This window comes from Triturus cristatus, chromosome 3_2 (genome assembly GCF_964204655.1).
Source record: "Triturus cristatus chromosome 3_2, aTriCri1.1, whole genome shotgun sequence".
In the NCBI taxonomy this organism is placed as follows: Eukaryota; Metazoa; Chordata; class Amphibia; order Caudata; family Salamandridae; genus Triturus; species Triturus cristatus.
Window position 1 is genome coordinate 442145033 of NC_140584.1, and position 18325 is coordinate 442163357.

Consider the following 18325-nt stretch of genomic DNA (forward strand, 5'->3'; position numbering starts at 1 on the left):
AGTCTTCGCTATGTGTATTTTTTCTGAGCGGAGGTTCATAAATGTTGCAATGTTGCATCCTTTCCTTCTCGCTCTGCTCAGTGATTCAGTGTTTTTTTTCAAACTTGATGAGTCTTTCCATTGTATTTTTCACTATAAAAACTGTTAGCTTAGGGAGGGATCTCCCCACTCTTTTGCCACCCTTTTGCCACTTGCCGTTTTACCTTTGCTGCGTGAAGCTGCGTTGCTGAGGACTGTGCTGAGGACTTCGTCTTGAGAGACTTTACCGAGAGACTTGTCCTGACCCGTTCTGACACTTAGTTAGAATAGGTAACTATGAGAAATGATTTATTCTGATTGATTTTACTTTGACTAATTTTAGATAAAGCAATATAATTTTAAAACATGGTGTTGAATTTTCTTTCTTGTCAATTGCTGGGTTTATATTTCTGATCATTATTGTATGTGTTGTGTAGATTATGTTATTGATTAGGACAGTCACAAAACCAGATCTGATCGACCTGATATTGATGCAGGGTGTTTAGGTGTTTTCTTCCCACAGGTTTATTGCTGGTAGAGTATTTGAGCGTGTGTTAGTGAAATGGGCCCTAGCGTATGATGAATGTATGTGCGTGTAACTGTGTGATTACTCTATCCGTGGTAGTGGGCATATTTTAGATACCCTGATCTCTATCAATATATATACACATGATATAGTAGAAGGAAAATCATTACTAGACCCTCTTTGACCACATTGTAATTGAGGGATGTATCCTTCTCTGTAATGCAAGCTGTCTACTGATGGCTAGATTTGCAGCTTATTAAAGTCATGAAATGCTGTGATGTTTTTTCCTTTGCTTTCTGGTGCGCACAGATATATTGAATTTATTGTACAATTACTTAAAATCATTGCATAGTTGTGGTTGGTCTATAAAAACATAGGACTACAGATAACACAAAGCGAAGACAAAAATAAAAAACACACGAAACTGTTCACATCTGGCAAGCACCATCTTGATTAACCTGGACTCATCTTTTCAGGTGAAGCAGGGTGAAAAGTAAATGTTTCATTAAAACTTGTTCATCGAGTACAGCGCTTTAGGGGAAATGATGGGTCTAAATTAAACCATTTCTTGCAAAGCCTCCAGTAACGATATGTGAGCCAAGGAGCTCCTGGATCGATGCATCCATCAGGAGTTGGAGAGCAGTGGGGAGGTGGAGGGTGGCGGAGGGGGCCAGAGGTGGTCATAGGAATAGTTTTTCTGGGAGTATCCAGAGATGGACATGTGTGAATAATGTCATGTGATCCAATGAATAAACGAGATAATAGATAGAAAGAATATGTAACAGTGGTCAAAATGTATAACAGTTACTAAAACAGTGTGCTCTACAATGTACCAAATATGGACACAACGCAACTGAGGGCTTATTTGTGATGTGTAATCCTAGTAAGGCGCTCACTAATTGCCACAAATACATTCATGAAAGGCACACTGTAGGTTATATTCAGATGTCCACGAGGATGGCTATCAGCTCCATGTCCAATACAAATATGGTCATCAGTGACCCAGATTTCTACCAATAGCCCTAAAAATGCCTAAAACCCCCCAGAAAACAAACCCATCCATTACCCAAACGTTCACAAAACGCCACAGGTTATGACAAAAAAAAATGATTGCCTAGTGCCCTAGTTCTCATAAAGTCGACCACCAACGCCCCTAATCTCATTTCGTATTGAAAACCAGCTCAGAGATTCATTTTGAAAAGTCATGCCACCATGGTTGTTTCAGTAATTGCAGCACTAGTCTGGAGGCAATACCCCAACCATTGTGGTCCACTGTTTTCTCCAGATAACCCACAGTTGACAGAACATTAAATCTAAAAATCTGAAAATAGTAATAATTTCAAAATTTCAGATTAAAATGCTTGTGCCGCACCGCCCTCTTCCACATAAAGTCATTCAATGCTCTGATTAGTGAGGGACACCAGTGTGCACACACATCATATTCACTGACAGGTGCCCCTCGGACGAGTGACCTCTTCTGCCCCGCCCTATTACCCGGAAACAGAATCTCCACCTGGGAAAGGTTGCGATAGATTCCTGATGAAAGCCTGGCGTAAGCCAATGTCCTCAACAAACACATCTTTTTCCCTGATCAGCGCACAGTGTATATGTAAACAGCTCAGTGTAATCGCGGATCAAGTTCCCACTGATATGCCACAACTACCAGCACAGGCTGTATGTACATAAACACTGTGTGGTTCATGTAAACAGCCTTGGTAGTTCACAAATTTCCTTTGCAAAGGATTTCACCCAAAACCAAGAAACAGGTTGAGGATGTTCTCAAGGTCAGCTTGGGCCTTACAAAACCCTAGATCACAACACTATTGGCAGCCTCACTGCCTGTAGAGCATCCTTGCCAGCCTTCTTCTCTCTTCTCTACTAAAGAAAAGCTTGTAGTACTAGTGTTCTACACTTTTACTTAAGCACCCTGAAGTATATCAACTGCTAAAAACATAATTGCACAGTTGTAATACCAGCAAAGAAATATAAAATGGAATGATCCCATGATGCCCACTATAAAGGAAAAAAATAGAACATCTGTGTTGGACCAGACATCCTTAATGTGGTTTTCCCCCAATGTTTTGCCTTCCAGCCTCCTGGTTTTCCAGACTTTGTTTTTGCTTGCTTTAGGACTCTGCACACTTTATCACTGCTAACCAGTGTTAAAGGGCTTGTGCTCTCTCATATGGTGAAATTGGCTTACACCCAATTGGCACGTTCAATTTACTTGTAAGTCAATAGAAAAGTGGTACTACATGTACCCAGGGCCTGTAAATTAAAGGCTACTAGAGTGCCTGCAGCACTGATTGTGCTACTCACCTAAGTAGCCCTTTAGACAGGTCTCAGACCTACCATTGCAGCCTGTGTGTAAAGTTTAAACTGCCACTTTGACCTGGAAAATATACAGCCCAAAGGACAAGCTGCAATGTACTTTTAAGTTTTACATGTCCTGGGAATGGAAAACTCCTAAATTCGTTTTTCACTACTGCAAGGCCTACCTATTCCATAGGATAACATTAGGTTACCTTATTACATTTAACTTTCAGTTAGAATATCGAGTTTGGTGACTACATAATTGCAATTTAAAAACCTCTTTAATGGTAAAGTCTGATTTTAAGTCACAAATCTGAAAATGCCACTTTTAGAAAGTTGGCACATTTTCTTGTCCTAAACATTTGGTGCCTGCAACCTGTATCATGGGTCACGTGACTAGGTGTAGCTGCCAGTTGGTCTTTGTGTATTGCTTCCAGGCAGCGGGACAGAGGAGAATAAGAGTTGGCAGGATGGGCCATCCCTGGCTTGATTGGAGGGTGGGCTGTCACCCACCACATTTGCACATCACAAAGGCTCTGCCTGGGCACACTCACAAATGGTTTGACCAGCAGCAGCCCATGCAGTTAAGAGCGATGGGGCCTGATGAGGGGGGTGATTTCACTGGACGATGAAGAGGGAAAATTAATTACTTATTTAATTTTCCCTCTTCATCGTCCGTCGAAATCCCCCCTCACCTGGCCCACCGCCCCACTGATCTTACCTGCTGTGGCCATGGCTGGATTTGACACTAGCCTTTTGTTAGCTGGGGCCAGGGCTGGGAGGCAGGAAATTCCAAGCACCTCTGTGGGTGAAAACATTCAGAACTTTCTCCTATTTACTCTGTCTGCTGTTAGTCCTAGCCCCTAAGTCATACCAGGCCAGTCCTGGTCTCTTGGAAGTGTTCCTGACGGTGCTCTACCAGCATAACTGTGGTCAGAAGTGATGAAGTGCAATGCATCTTCTAACAGCTCGATTTTGGAACCCACACAGAGCGATGCATCCCCCCATGCCTCACATCGCAGTATGCAGCTTCTTTGAAACCACCGGTGAATGACATCTTAAATGCAGGACTGCATCGTAAGACCCTCATCAAGGTCATCCTCAATGATGACACAGGACCCCACATCGCAGACTTTTCTGCTGTTGTACGACACATCCTCAACGTGGGATCTCACAATGCACCACAAACCAGGATTTAGGTTACTTTGTTGGGCTAGCCTAACTTGGTCCCTGCTCCATGTCGGTTGACCTGAACTTTTGACTTTCCCCAGTCGGGTGAAAACACATAACCACAGTGGCGCTTTGTGCTCCTATGCACTATGTTTACTTAAAACCTTGAAGTTGCATTTCTCCAGTTCTGCTGACTGGATTTTGGTCTCAAATAATCTACTAAAGTTTACTCTATTTTTCTAAATTGGGGTGGGACTTTTCTTGTGTTGCATTTTCACTTTATTGCTGTTTGAAGTGCTGCATAAATACTTTACACATTGCCTGCAAGTTAAGCCTGACTGCTTTTGGGCCAAGCTACCACAGGGTTGAGCACGGATTAATTTGGGGTTGTTTGTGTCTCACCCTGAAAGACTGTATTTGCTGCTTGAGTAGAGTTTCCCCCCCCTCAACCAGCAACCAAATTTTCAAAAATCTGGATCAATTTAGAAGACTTAAATGTTGCAGGTCTGGCTTTTTCAGTTTTTTAGGTCTCAGCTAAACACCAAATGTGCTGTCCCTTCAAGACTTTTTGTTTACACATTTTGGGCTTACAGCCCACCCATAGCTTACTAATAGTTAGCTTCCGCGTCATTCTTAGTTGCTTTTTTTCTCATTTGCTTTATTCTCATTTGTCACAACATGCCTGCATCATGTCCTCTTCTTGTGGTTGGCCCTCCAAAAGCATGGATCAACTACTTGTGCCCTTCCCCCATTCCAGTTTTGGGAGCTACTTTTTTGTGTTAAAACACTCGATAAAAGTGTTTGTGTTTCAGGCGATTTTCCATACCCAGTCTATGTTCCTTCTGTTACCCCCCACAAGCCTCATGGCCCATGTTGCTTCTTTTCCCTCCCACCGCCCTGCCCCAGCCAGTTTCTTATCCACGCCTACCCTCCCTGTCCCATTTGAAGCCACCTGCCCTTGTTCATGGTTGACTTGTACTTCTGTTAAAGGATGATGGGATCAGCTGCTGAAAAATATAGAATTTGTTTTGGTTTTTTGTGCTGGTTATTTTTATCCTGGATTCTTTTAGCCCTGCTACTGAATAGATATAGAGTTATGTTAATTGGCATACTTAGGCAAACATGTCCTTACTCCTGTATGGAGGAGTCTCCCCTGCCCCACACCCGGGGTGTGGGGGGGGGAAGGAGACTAGTTCAGAAGGTGAAGTGTACAGTAAACTGCCACTTCTCTCACTGCTCAACTAGTGCTGCTCACTGAGGGTTGTGGTTATTGAGACATAAAGGCATACAGAGTGAGGAGGAATTTAGAACTGTACAAGATAGAGTCAGGGGAGAAGCAGATACTGAATATGGTTTCAGTTTTCTATAAAAGTTGAATTAAAAATGCATTAATGTTTAAATGCACAATTCTGTGATTTGCTTCAGAGAATCTGGTGTTTCCAGCCTACCTCATGTGTCATTATTTCACGCTGACTCTCACTTGCAAGGAATTCCTCACTCCTGGTAAGCATTATTGTTAAAAAGTCATATTTAATACAGGATGAAAAGATCTCTTAATGCGCATTAGAAGGCAGAATTGCTCATGCACGGTCATGGTCTGTTTGGTAAAAAGTGCATGTTGGGAAAGGGACAGCTTTAGTTGGAAGACCACACTGAGTAGTGTCACATCACTAGGCATTTCATTTTTCTTTTCTAGTTTTTCATAGCGTAAACTCGACCCAAAGGTATTGAATTGCTTTATATGAGCACTGGATACATTACCCAAGGACACATTCATTTTTAGGACCCGGCTAGTCAGCACATGCACTGTCTCTTCAAGACATTTTGGGCCCGATTCATAGAACTAACTTAAGACAAAATCCGAAACTTACTACCATTTTGGTATTCACAGAAGGCACTTACTCATTTCGGTATTCACAGAAGTTAGTAGTCTTAACTTTAGGACTGTTAAATGCCTTCTGTGAATACCAAAAGTCTTAAAGTTAGGATTTTTCTCGGTTTAGGAGTAGTAAAGTTAGTTTGCTGGCCACCTGTTCTGAAGTCTCAGGGACACAAAGATTTTATGCCCAGCTCCCCTGAACTCTATTGCTGAGAGTTCTGATCTGCTTGGAGGTGCCTTTTCCAGTTTTGGGCCTTTGGAGGTTGTTCCTGCTGTTAAGAGCTGGAAGAAACCTAAGAGAAGTATGAAAACCTGTCTTGGACGCCTGCAGTTGTCGGCATTTCCTGATGCCAGCACTCACACCGACTCAGCAGCGCCTGCATCCTGTTATCACGGCACCGATAACCGCCAAGGGCGACCCCACAAACTTGCCAACATCGCATCGTCACTGGAACCGACGCCTCACTGCCTATGCAACAGACTTCCCATGCCCTGGATTCGACACATCGCCTCTTCCTGGACACAACGCCTCGCCTCCCCCTTGGCAGCCAGCAAGCTGGCCTCAACCGTGGCACAGATGCATCACCTCCAAGACTCCGTGTATCATCATAGACTTTGTTTCCAAGGTACTGTTTGTTTGGGGGTCCGTGTGACTCCATGCCCGATGCCACACTCCTCACGGTCGGCACCGTACTTTGGATTTATGCTATCATGACATCGCAATAGCCCCAGGTGGAGTCATTTGTTTTCTACAAGCTTTACTTTTGCATAACTGTCCTAAAGTCAAATCTTATAATGTGAATGTTTGATTTTTGTTGTTTTGGTCTTGTTGAGTTTAGATAAAGATATTTCATTTTTCTAAACTGGTGTGACGTCCATTTGTGGTGTTATCACTGTATTACTGTGTGTTTTGAGTACAAATACTTTACACATTGCCTTTGGGATAAACCGGTCTGCTCCTGCCAAGCTACCCAGGGGGTGAGCAGGGGTTATCTAAAGTGTGTATCTCCTTACCCTGACTAGATGGAAGGGTCCCTATTTGGGCAAAGGTACCTACCTCTGCCTACTAGAGACCCCCATTTCTAACAGGTACTAACAGGCTTTGAGTTTTTATCTGACGTGTTGCAAAATATAACATTGTTTAATACCTGTCACTTTGTGATTTCTGGGTAACATTCATTGGTTCATTTGGACTCTGATCCTGTTATCTTTGCACTCTTGTTGTAAAAAAAAAACAACGTTTTTGCTTGTTGAAGTCCGTAAAAGCCCCTTCCCTTTCGTCTGTACAGCCTCTGTTGTTTTCCGTTTCTCTTTTGCTCTGCTCTTTCCATTTCCACTCACCCCTGTGTGATACTGCACTACCCACTTTACCCCCCTACTCCCATAGAATTACCGGGGTTTGTGCCTTGTACGCCCGGTCTGGAAGTAGCCAACCTGTAAGTCTTATGAAGCAGGACGGCAGGTTTACAAGACTTGACTCATTTAAAAATGCCTTTTCCTCTCAGCAGACGGTATGGCCATCGGGTTACACCAAGAAGAACACTGTAGTAAAAAGGGTCAGAGAAGTCTTCAATGGTCGGTGTCTTCAATGCTGAGGAGAAAGGAGCTTGAACGCTTTGTTTGGATAACTTGAGGACCACCCACAAGGAAAAGAGACCGAGCAGCTGCAGGCCCCTTATTGGAAAGGCCCCACCTTCAGCGTTGACGCGGACATCCTGGAGGAACCTGCCAGTGTGGAGAGCCGTGCCACCGACAAAGATAGATGCTGCCGGTCAGATGTACATGCCAGCCACAATCTAGGAGGATTGTGACTCCTGCATGTGCATATTCACTTGAGACCCTGAGGATGGGGCGCAAAAGTGGGAGGGAAGCCGCCGTAGACAAGGATTTGCGGCTGTCCGAGGCCCCCACAAGGGGGGCACTAAAGAGGGCAGTCCTCTAGTACCATTGGGGCACCCCACACCCCCTTAGTGGCAGGGACTCAGGGAAGGAGTCCCCCCAGCCTTGTGGCAGCGCGCTAGGTGAGCGTCAGTTCCTGGGCACAAGGACAGGGGGAGGGGTATATAGGCCTCCCCCACCATCTGGTCATCCTCTTTCGTGCACCGGACACGCAGTCTCGTGCTGACCCGGGGACTGGGCTGCGGGGCCCCTGAAGGATGTTGCCAGTGAGTTGTCCAGATTACCCGACCCCCCCTCCCAACCTGGGTTGTCCCAATGGGCACTGGTGTCCTAGGCGGCCCTGGGGGGCGCGGGCTCTGCTATTCCGGCCTGCTAGAGCTGTGGCCTGGCAGTCTGGTTGGGGGTCGTGTCTTTGCCAGGCTGAGCCCTCGTCCTCGGGACTCCACAGTCCCCCGCATGGGTCTCTACTGAGAATGCCATCCTTTACCCCCGATGATTCTCCGGTGAGTGTGCCGCCCCCTCCCTTGATGGCGGTGATTGCGCATTGTAGGTGAGCGCCTCTGTTTGCAGATGGGGGGCCACCCAGTGCACATGCAACGCTGGGGCCTACCCGGGGTCTTTGGTTGTATGTTGTGCCCTTGGTACTTGAGCAATTCCCTGCGGCACATCAGAAAGACTCCCGTATTCTCTGAGCAGGGGGCCGCGGGAGGGCCGCGACGCTGAGGTGGGCCAGGGCTTGCGCGTACCCTCCTTTGTGTCAAGGGTGCGGCACTGTTGGGTTCTGGTCCCCACTGTCGTCGTGAGCTTGGTGAGTGCCCCCCCCCCATCCCCGCCACAGGGTTTAGGCCCATGCAGATCCCTGCCCCTAGCTTGCCAGGGTAATGATAGTCCCACGCTGCACGGACGGCCCGGGGTGGCCCGGCATTGGGTCGGAGGGCAGAAATAAGAGAACAGTGTCCCGGGCCTCCTTGGAGTGGGTGGGCTTCTCCCCCATCACGACGGGCAACCAGCATCTGGCGTAGGGCCAGTTCCCCTCCGGTCCTACGGGCGTCGGCTAATGGGGGGCAGGGGGTTCAAGTCCCGAGCTGTAACCTGGGGCTGTGGGGGGTCAGCCTGGGCCTCTCCGGTCCTACGTGGTCAGCTCACGGGGAGACTGGGTCCAAGGCCTGAGCTGCAACTTAAGGGGGCAGCCTTGTCAGCAGCCAATTTGCCTTGCGAGGGCAACCGGGCGCCAGGGGAGGTCCGGGTTTTGCCCGACACTCCTTCCACCAGGGCCCGCAGGCCATGACTGAGGACGGACCGCAGGTTAGGCCTTCCGGTCTCCAAGTGTTCGGAGCTGTGGGAAGCATGGCCCATATGTAGATTGGTGGTGGGAGATGCCGCCCGGCTCAAATGCAAGTCGGTCGGACAGGGCGGAAACAACTTTGCCATTTGGCAGGAGATCGCGGTCCATCGGTGGAGCGGGAGGGTAGGAGCCTGGGCAGTTTGTTGTGTCCTCTTCCTTCCACCATAGTAGAGAAAAGAACAAGGGAACCCGTTTTGGTAGCCTAGGGACCTCGGGTAATAACTTATTTTAATAAACAAAGGTCCTTGGCATAAGAGGAAATGATACGAATGTTTCAACATAGACTACAATGAGCACTATGGAGGTTCTTCCAATGTCCAGCCGGACAGAGGAATATTTATTCAGGCAAGATAACAGGATGGGCAAAATACAAAGCACAACAAGGATGGCGAACGGCACAGTCCTGTACCGAGCGTTAGAAAAGAAGGTGTAGGGAGTATAGACACAAGAAGGAAAAAGCAGGCAAAAAAGGGAGAGAGAGAGCAAAAGGCGGCTTACATTTACATACTAATACTGTGTAAGCTCAAACCAACAAACAACGCACTCATTTTGTCACAGTGGTTAATTAGTGGTGTTTGTTACAAAGGTCGACGTTTCGATCCCTAGCTCTCAATACTATGGGATCATCATCAGGACTAGAAATTGAACTGTTGCCTGATAGATAGTGTCAAGGAGCCTGGAGAACAGCTCACAGTGGAACTAGTAAGGCTCGGTGGGAGCCAGGGACAACTCGATGGGTGCCTGGGGTACGTTGGAATTCCGCGATGCTGGAAAGAAGGATCTCCGTGTTCGTGTTAAGGGACCGTCGGCGACTGATGAACCAAGCGATCAGAAAGACTGGAGCTTAAGGATACAACCAGGGCGCAGGGGGCCAGAACCAAGTGTTCAAGGGCCTGCGGTGGACAGTCTAGGCAGCGGAAGGGGCTATCACGCCCAACAGAGAAGCAGACTCTTGCTCCCTCCGGCCGCCAGCTACTCCTTGAGAGCTCCGGTCCCGCACTACCCGGCAGCCCCTTCCGCTGCCTAGACTGTCCACCGCAGGCCCTTGAACACTTGGTTCTGGCCCCCTGCGCCCTGGTTGTATCCTTAAGCTCCAGTCTTTCTGATCGCTTGGTTCATCAGTCGCCGACGGTCCCTTAACACGAACACGGAGATCCTTCTTTCCAGCATCGCGGAATTCCAACGTACCCCAGGCACCCATCGAGTTGTCCCTGGCTCCCACCGAGCCTTACTAGTTCCACTGTGAGCTGTTCTCCAGGCTCCTTGACACTATCTATCAGGCAACAGTTCAATTTCTAGTCCTGATGATGATCCCATAGTATTGAGAGCTAGGGATCGAAACGTCGACCTTTGTAACAAACACCACTAATTAACCACTGTGACAAAATGAGTGCGTTGTTTGTTGGTTTGAGCTTACACAGTATTAGTATGTAAATGTAAGCCGCCTTTTGCTCTCTCTCTCCCTTTTTTGCCTGCTTTTTCCTTCTTGTGTCTATACTCCCTACACCTTCTTTTCTAACGCTCGGTACAGGACTGTGCCGTTCGCCATCCTTGTTGTGCTTTGTATTTTGCCCATCCTGTTATCTTGCCTGAATAAATATTCCTCTGTCCGGCTGGACATTGGAAGAACCTCCATAGTGCTCATTGTAGTCTATGTTGAAACATTCGTATCATTTCCTCTTATGCCAAGGACCTTTGTTTATTAAAATATACTCTTCCTTCCACCAGCACAGACCCCCCTGCCCCCACTCCCTGGAGATCGAGGCAGAACATTTCTATGCCGCACCCAATCGAGCTTGAGGGGATCGGGCTTGATGGGGGGAACAAGGCAAGCGGTGTCCTCGGTCTGTTCGGGTGTCGGGCGCAGGGTGGGCCCTCCCTCTGGGGCTTGTGACTCATCCTGCATTTGGCCTGGTCATCCCCGCTCGCTTCTGGACCTCTGGCGCACGGTAACGAGGGGGCTCACAGGTTGGGCCGCGGCGCAATGTTGTGCAGAAAACCCTCGCATGGGTAGCAGGCGCTTTACATTGTTTACCCGAGCATATGTTGTGTTGCTTACAATGGCGGTCTCCTCGCCGCAATGCGCAAAATTTTATTTGGGCAGCGCTTGATGATAAAGGGCGAACGCAAGTCGATGTGGATACAGGTTCATGGTAAGGTATTTTGGTACGAATGCTGTGTAGGCAAGGCAAGGGTATGTTATATGGGCAGCATGGGGACAGTTCCTTAAGCTGTTCTCTTGATTCACCTGCTAACCTCTAGGAGTTGTTTGGTAGATGATTGTACCGGGGATATTAACTCTGCTTTGGAGGGTAACCTAGGGCCTCTGGCAGCGTAGCCGGGGGGGCCTCCTGTTTCTGGCCGGGCGGGGCAAAAAATGGCGTCCGCCTCCGCGGGGAATGCTTTCTCCCGGCACAAGCTCTTGCGTCTGTAATTGGTAGCGCCCCCATTTCCACAAAAAGGTCCAAAGGTCCTCATTGCTCTCCTTCTAATGGATTGCGGTATGGATAGTTGGTCACATTGAGGAGCGGGTTGGTGCGGTTATGGCCACAGCTTTTTCACATTGCGGCTCCTACTAAGGGGCTGAGTCAGCCAGCCTAGCTTTAACCCCACCGATCAGTGGCTGCATGTCAGCAAGGCCTTTGCGCGGCATGCCCTAAGTTTGGCAGTGGACGATACAAGCTTGTTTTGGGGCCCAGGATTGCAATTCTCACGCGTGCCTGGCTGCAAGGGGGTCTGCGCGCCACTAGTTGATAAACCCTTTGGCTTCCAGGCACAATTATGTATCGCGGTGATTGCTCGGGGAGTAAAGATAATTCCCTTTCCTTCACCACTTTCAGGTTGGTCCGGAGCGGTAATTACAGCATTCCCGTATAAGAGGCCCATAGGCTTCTGTGCTCCATGCAGTGGAAATTATTACCAGGGAGAGGTTGACGAGAGGGTGTAGAAGCTGCAGCTTAGTCCTGTGTGGAGACAATTGTATGCACCATCGTAGGGAACTCCACATGCCTTAGTGGGGCAGGCGGTAATTACGATAGGTGCCCTGCTGCATGTGTTGAGAAGAGTGAACCCCCAAGGTTACAAACGCAAACGCATCAGTCTCACCATTCCCAAATGGATGCCCTTTCAATATGCGATGCACCAAAGCTATACGTGTGGCTTATTTATCATATGCAACTAACAAGCATTGACAAAGCCAATAGATGGGCTTGTTGGAGGTGTAGTGCTCCTTTTGTAATATATAGGGATGCATTAACATAGCGGCAAATACCAGGCAACAGCAAGGCACTGCCTCCTTCAGGACACATGGGGGGCTCTGACCAATCTGTTTAAGATTTAGACATGGTCGGAATTAGGGCCAGAATATCTGCAGAACTCATGGGGAATTCCTTTAAGGGCTAATGGCCAGCTGATTAAGCACAGAAACCCTCCTGGCGGCAGGCCATGTGTTCTAACCTCTCCGGAAGCAGGACCCTCACAGTGAGGTACCTCCCAACTCCTAGTAGCGGCCATGTCCTATGGGGTTTCAGCCATGACCACTGGCGCAAGTTGGGCACATGTTTTAAAAGGGGTATAGGTTGGGTGACAGACAAGCGAACCTGTGCAGTTTAAGTTGTGCAACTTTTATGGCCTCGGAAGAGTGAGCGCAGAACAGCACAGGAGTTGACAGAACACGGGAAATGCTTTTCCAAACCTGACACCATGACACCAAGTTAGCCAGGGACAACTGGTTTGTTGGGTGACTTAGGTAGGCGAAGACTTAGCACAGTTCTTGCACAGCCCATCATTCCAGAATTGAAGCGTTGCCTTGGGTATCCCTGGGCCTATCCCTGATAATGGTACAGGATAATTGTTTGGCTCTCGGAAACTGGGATCTTATGCCCTGGTTCGGTCTTTCTTTGCCGTTTGTTACCAGCACTTTGGCCATAATTAATACTTTCCACGGCTGTCCCGATGCTCTTGCAGCGCTTGAGGGTCAAGGTTTATGCTGAATCTGTTTAAATGTTTACACAGAAAGCACGGAGCCCACCGTGGGTCAGCAGTTACGCATTCAGGCCACTCGAGGGCATTGCTTCACTGTTCTCGAGCTATTATTGCCGACAAAGGAGTATCACGAGTTGTTCTACAGTGAAGGCAAGTCTCTATTAAGCACGAAGCCAACCTCATTCGGGATGGCTTAAAGTCAAGTAATTATTAATGTCATACACACATCCCAACTGGTAATGAAACCAATTTAGTTGGTGTGTTAACGTACAGAGGGGATAATGATTGTTCTTGCAGGTCTCGTAGGCTGATGATTTTGGGACTGCGTTTGCGCACTGTTTCATGCAAACTCAATGGTAATTCTTGTGCCTCTGGTGGCGCACGCTCCCACAAGACAAGAGTTCAAATTCTGCCACTGTCTTCAAGGTAGCTCAATGAGCTGAATGTTCATGCAATGCTTTCAGCATGCATTTCACATCTTCTCCTCGGAAGAACTTTACTTGTTTATACGCTTGAGAATAGGCATGGCGTCAATTGTATTAAGTTTGAACATTGTTATTGAGCACTACATGTTGTACCGGTTTATGTGTAGGTACTGTTCTACAGGTTTGTATAGTACAAGGAGTCAATTGTATTATTATTGCACTTTGTTGGGGAGCACGATGCACATGACTCGCTACATGCTATGTGCGTGTTTCGCAAGATTGCAAGTTTGCACGGTGCTAACTATTGTAATTTCTCACGCGCGTGGTGGAGTAAGTGCTGAGATTCAAGTCCCCAGAGCACGGAGGGTCGAGCATGCAATGTGGGGAGCCAGAGGATTCAGTGTTCTAGTACACCTAGTCTGGGAGCCACAGATTCAGCAACTCCCCGTGCCATGGCTGGTCAAGGAAGGTAAAATGTGCCCCCTGTAAATAAAGGGCAAGTTACAGGTCGCTTTAGTTAAGCCATATTCACACTTTCTCTAGCCAGGGCAGCAGGCGGGTTGTGGCAAGTGTAATCGAACCAGGGTGCTATGGTGCAAGAAGTTTGGTAAACTCTGCTTTAGTGTACAAATGGTGACAACTAAGGTATTATAGACCATTTGGCATCCCCAATATTCAAGAAAGTGCAGGTATTTGCACATATTGTTCCTCATGGTTCCTGCAGACTGCTCTGGCCCTTGGGTTATCCTGCTAGGGATAGAACCAGAGATTGGAAAGGCACATCTTTTTTGACCTGTGTCCTGAATAGGTTGATAGTCAACGCTGGGGTAGACGTAACATGAAGGGCATGGTTACTACTGAGGTTGTCCCAAAGTTGGGGGCAAACTGGGTTGGAGCAGTAAGTCTAAAGTCCTCAGTAAGCTTTAAGCATTCCCTCGATCTAAGTAAGGGCGGTTAGTGGTACATAAGTAACAGTGTGTCGGTAACATATACCAGATTTTCACAAAGACACAAGTAGGTTATTGCCCAACAAGCACTATACACACCGAAACGTAAGACTGATAGTAGGGTAGGTCGGACATCCCTTGTCTTCTACTTGCACATCGTGTCAAAAGTTGCTGGGGCAAAGCATTGGGGACAATTATAAGTACATCTGGTATTCCCTTTCAGGGTGCACGAAAGTGGTTTAACGAATGTGTATCCCTGGTCTTATGGCTGTGTAGGGTCATTCCCTTTAGAGATATGTCCATGGCGGGAGGTGTTTTATTGCAAGTTGCAACTGGGATATTCCAACTTAATCATCAGCAGCTGCATTCATAGCCAGCAAGACGCAGCCTAGGATGCCTGGGGGCGAACACCTCAGATTAAACCAGAAAACAAAAATTCCTGTAAGAAAGGAGGGATAAATGACAAGTACACGAGGGCTCCCTTGCTTAATGTCACATATTCCATGGCGGGAGGTCACCAAGAGGGGACGGCATTGGGCCTTACAGCTGTGTGGAGCCAGGCTCATGTAGAGGTATGCCTGGGTGGAAAGGGGGTGCTTCTTTAGGTTCTCATGACCAATGCGGTTTGTGGTATCTCCTAGCGGAGCCGCTGAAGGTGTACTTCAGCGAAACAGTGAACTGGGGATCTGGGATCATGACACTTCAGATAACTGGGACAGGAAGTAAGGCAGGCTGGATAACTTTATTTTACCTGCATTGGCACATCTTGGCAGGAGTGATTGTCAAAGGGATTGCACTTCAGCCAGGTAATGTTAGCACCCATCCACACCAAGCTGGTTGTTTACGGTCATCCTGGGCCGCATTTACACAGCCCAGTATGAGGCCCTTGTGGGTCAGTGCCATGAATAATTACTAAATCCCATGGGGCAGCAAGGTGAGACAAGGCTCTTTTCAAATCTGGCACCAGAACACAAGGCTGCCAGGGCCAACGCGTATGTTGGGTAACTTGTGTAGGCACCTGTGTAGTTGTCACTCCACGGAAGGGTGAGTTGTATCCAATAATGGGCACAAGGCATATATTGTTTCAAACCAGATTTGACACCATTAAGGTTTCTCCAGGGTTTAGCAATCAAAGGGGTTTGTGCAATCGTCTGGTCAACAGGGCGAAGTAAGGGCACCCCTGAACCAAGGGTAGATGACATGTTCCTGCAGTTAAGCACAAATGCCTCACCCGGTTAGCTATATTAGCCTCGCTGGGTGGGGTTGCTGTCAGCCAACATGGTGTGCTGCTGTCCCAAGAAAAGGGGGAACAAGGTGTCAATCACAAAAGGCTACTATGTAACGAGAACATTTGGCACGTTCAGCGTTCAACACAAATTTTAATTCAACGGAGCAGGTAATTTTCCATCGCTGGGGCTGCGCAGGGTGCGCAGTGTGAACCCCCCGCACCCTTCTATCTGGGAGTATTTTAGGATGGGGGTAAAGTAGGACTTAGTCTATCCTTATGTTAGACACCATATTGTAGACAGTGAGCACTGTTTAAATCAGACAGATTCTCTAAGCTGGCATGCCTAGAGGTTGCCACCACAGAGGGAGCTGAGCGGGCGAAATGCCCATAAGGAATAAGGGATACATGGCAAGGGCAGGAGGACACCCTTGCTCATTGTCACATACTTCTAGTTATGAACATTCCTGCGCGTCATGATTTAGAAAGCAAAGGGACTGAGCAAAGATTAAGTATAATCCTTCTCGCCATAATAGCCAAAGTAGGCAGGCGGGTTGTGGGAGCGGTCACCTAACAAGTGGGTTGCTGTCCCATAGATGGGACACACAGAGTTTCTGGTACACACGGTGCTAGAAGGACGGCAGCTAGGTGAGATCAGCAAATAGATGGGGCAATGTGAGCCATAGTGTCTGAAATCGTCCTGACGAGAAGGGCACGGGGCTGAGTCATCTGAGGCAGTGGAACTTTCCCGCCTGAGGGTGAATAGTTCTTGGCACAAGTTCACAGGCCGTAAGGGCCTTTGGTTTCATCAGACACTAGCTGATCCAGGCCAATGTCAAGGGCTATTGTGATGTAGATGGGGTTCATCTGTCACCAGTAGGGATGGATCTCTTCCTTCTAGATATACAGGAGTCTCTAACGATGAAGTGCAGGTAAGGGTATAGCTGTTTTGGTGGGAGGCTCTGGTGGCGACAGAGGCCACCTCCAGAGCTGTGGCGGAGTTACAGGGCGATCTGGAAGCAAATGGGTACAGAAAGGTACCTCTGCGCGGCACAATAGGGGGTGCCAGAGCCAAATCCCAGGAGCCTCATGAGAGGTTCCTGGAGAACCGTTACGGCGCCCCGTTAGTCCTTCAGGCGGTTGTGGGCCTGAACAACCAGGGGTTTGCTATGCAACGCTCCGCCCTGAAAGGGGCCCAAGTAATAAGGGACCATGTGTCACGTGATCCGGGAAGAGGATCACCAGAAGTGGCAGCACAGATTGGGTTCGCCCAGGTGCTGCTTGGCTCATCAGGCGGGCAGGCGACCCAGATGGTTGCCTGCCCTTGGATCGCCCGTAAGATTACCCACCATATTACATAACGGTGTATGTAATAAACCTGAAGCAATTTTACCCAAACAAGAAATGTGTGGTGTGTTTATTTATTTAGAATGCATTCTACATTTGGAGGGGTGGGAAAGGTTGCCAATGGTGGTACTATGAGGGAGCTGGGTTAAGTGGGTCCCCCTTGTCACAGTTGTTTAAACTATATTAGTGAACTCAGTTCTGGGGCTGCAGCGTATCACATCCTCAAAACACAGATTGCACAAGACTTCTCTTTTTTTAAGTGTGAGCACAAATGGAGGTGATTATTTGGGCCAAGGTCATATCCCTTCCCCCTGAAGAAAAGACACGTGGTGTTGTGACGGGGAGCAGGGCTTTCACAATCCAGTGCCTTGGGACTTGACCTCTAGCCCTGGAAGGCGGAGACCTACATGACTGAGCTGCTGGCAGTAGCGGTCCGTGGAGGGAGTGATGGTGGGGCAGTGAGGCGGGGCAGGGGAGGGGCAGGGTGGGGAAATGTAAACACCGGAATATGGATGAACGGAGGTAAGTACACATTTAAATAAATAAAACGAATTCCTTTGTGCGCGCTGCGCAGCGCGCGCAACGAAATTCGTTTTACTTTACATTTTCCCACCCTGCCCCTCCCCCGCCCCGCCTCACTGCCCCGCCGTCACTCCCTCCACGGACCTCTACTGGCTGCTGGACTGCTGAAAACTCCGCAAGAGGAATGCCAAGGAGAAATCCTTCCTAACAGAGCATCTACAGCAGAGAAGTCGACTGACACCCCAGGATACAAAGACACCGAACAGTCCTTAAAAAGATGACCCAGCTACACCCCTCCATGGAGAGACACCTATGACCCTGCCAAAGGAGTAAAACACCAGTCAGCCATTGTTCCCATCTACGCACCTGGAAGTGTGTGGCTAATGCAGGTGCATGAGAAATTCTGGGTTTGAGGTTGGAGGGAGAGAAGTAACCGGGGATCCATTTAGGTCACAGAACTGGGTGAACCACTGGTACCACCTACGCCTCCGTTTGCCGGTCCATCGTAAAAAGAGCCAAACCCATATCCTACTGTTGAGCACCAAATCATCTTGAACACTATTTCCCCTGCACGCCTGTTTGTAAATACACAGTGGAGAAAAAGGTGGAGGTGAAAAAAATATTGCAGAATAGTTGACTTACCTGCATTCTCTTCTTTACCCCAAGGGTAACGGAGAAAAGACTCCTGACCTCAGATCTGGGAAAGAGAAACAATACTAAGTTCT

General features: G+C 48.1%; 1 protein-coding gene across 4 annotated transcripts in view; it reads right to left on the reverse strand.

Moving 5' to 3' along the window:
* Positions 1-18325, reverse strand: part of LOC146857503 (3-galactosyl-N-acetylglucosaminide 4-alpha-L-fucosyltransferase FUT3-like) — a 224050-nt gene that overhangs the window by 70666 nt on the left and 135059 nt on the right. For 2 of the 4 annotated variants that reach the window (XM_085648034.1, XM_085648033.1), the window contains exon 3: positions 18243-18297. The exons of the other annotated variants lie outside the window; for them this stretch is intronic. The gene's annotated coding sequence lies outside the window, so the exon portion shown is untranslated. The remainder of the gene's footprint in view (positions 1-18242; positions 18298-18325) is intronic. 4 annotated transcript variants of the gene reach the window in all.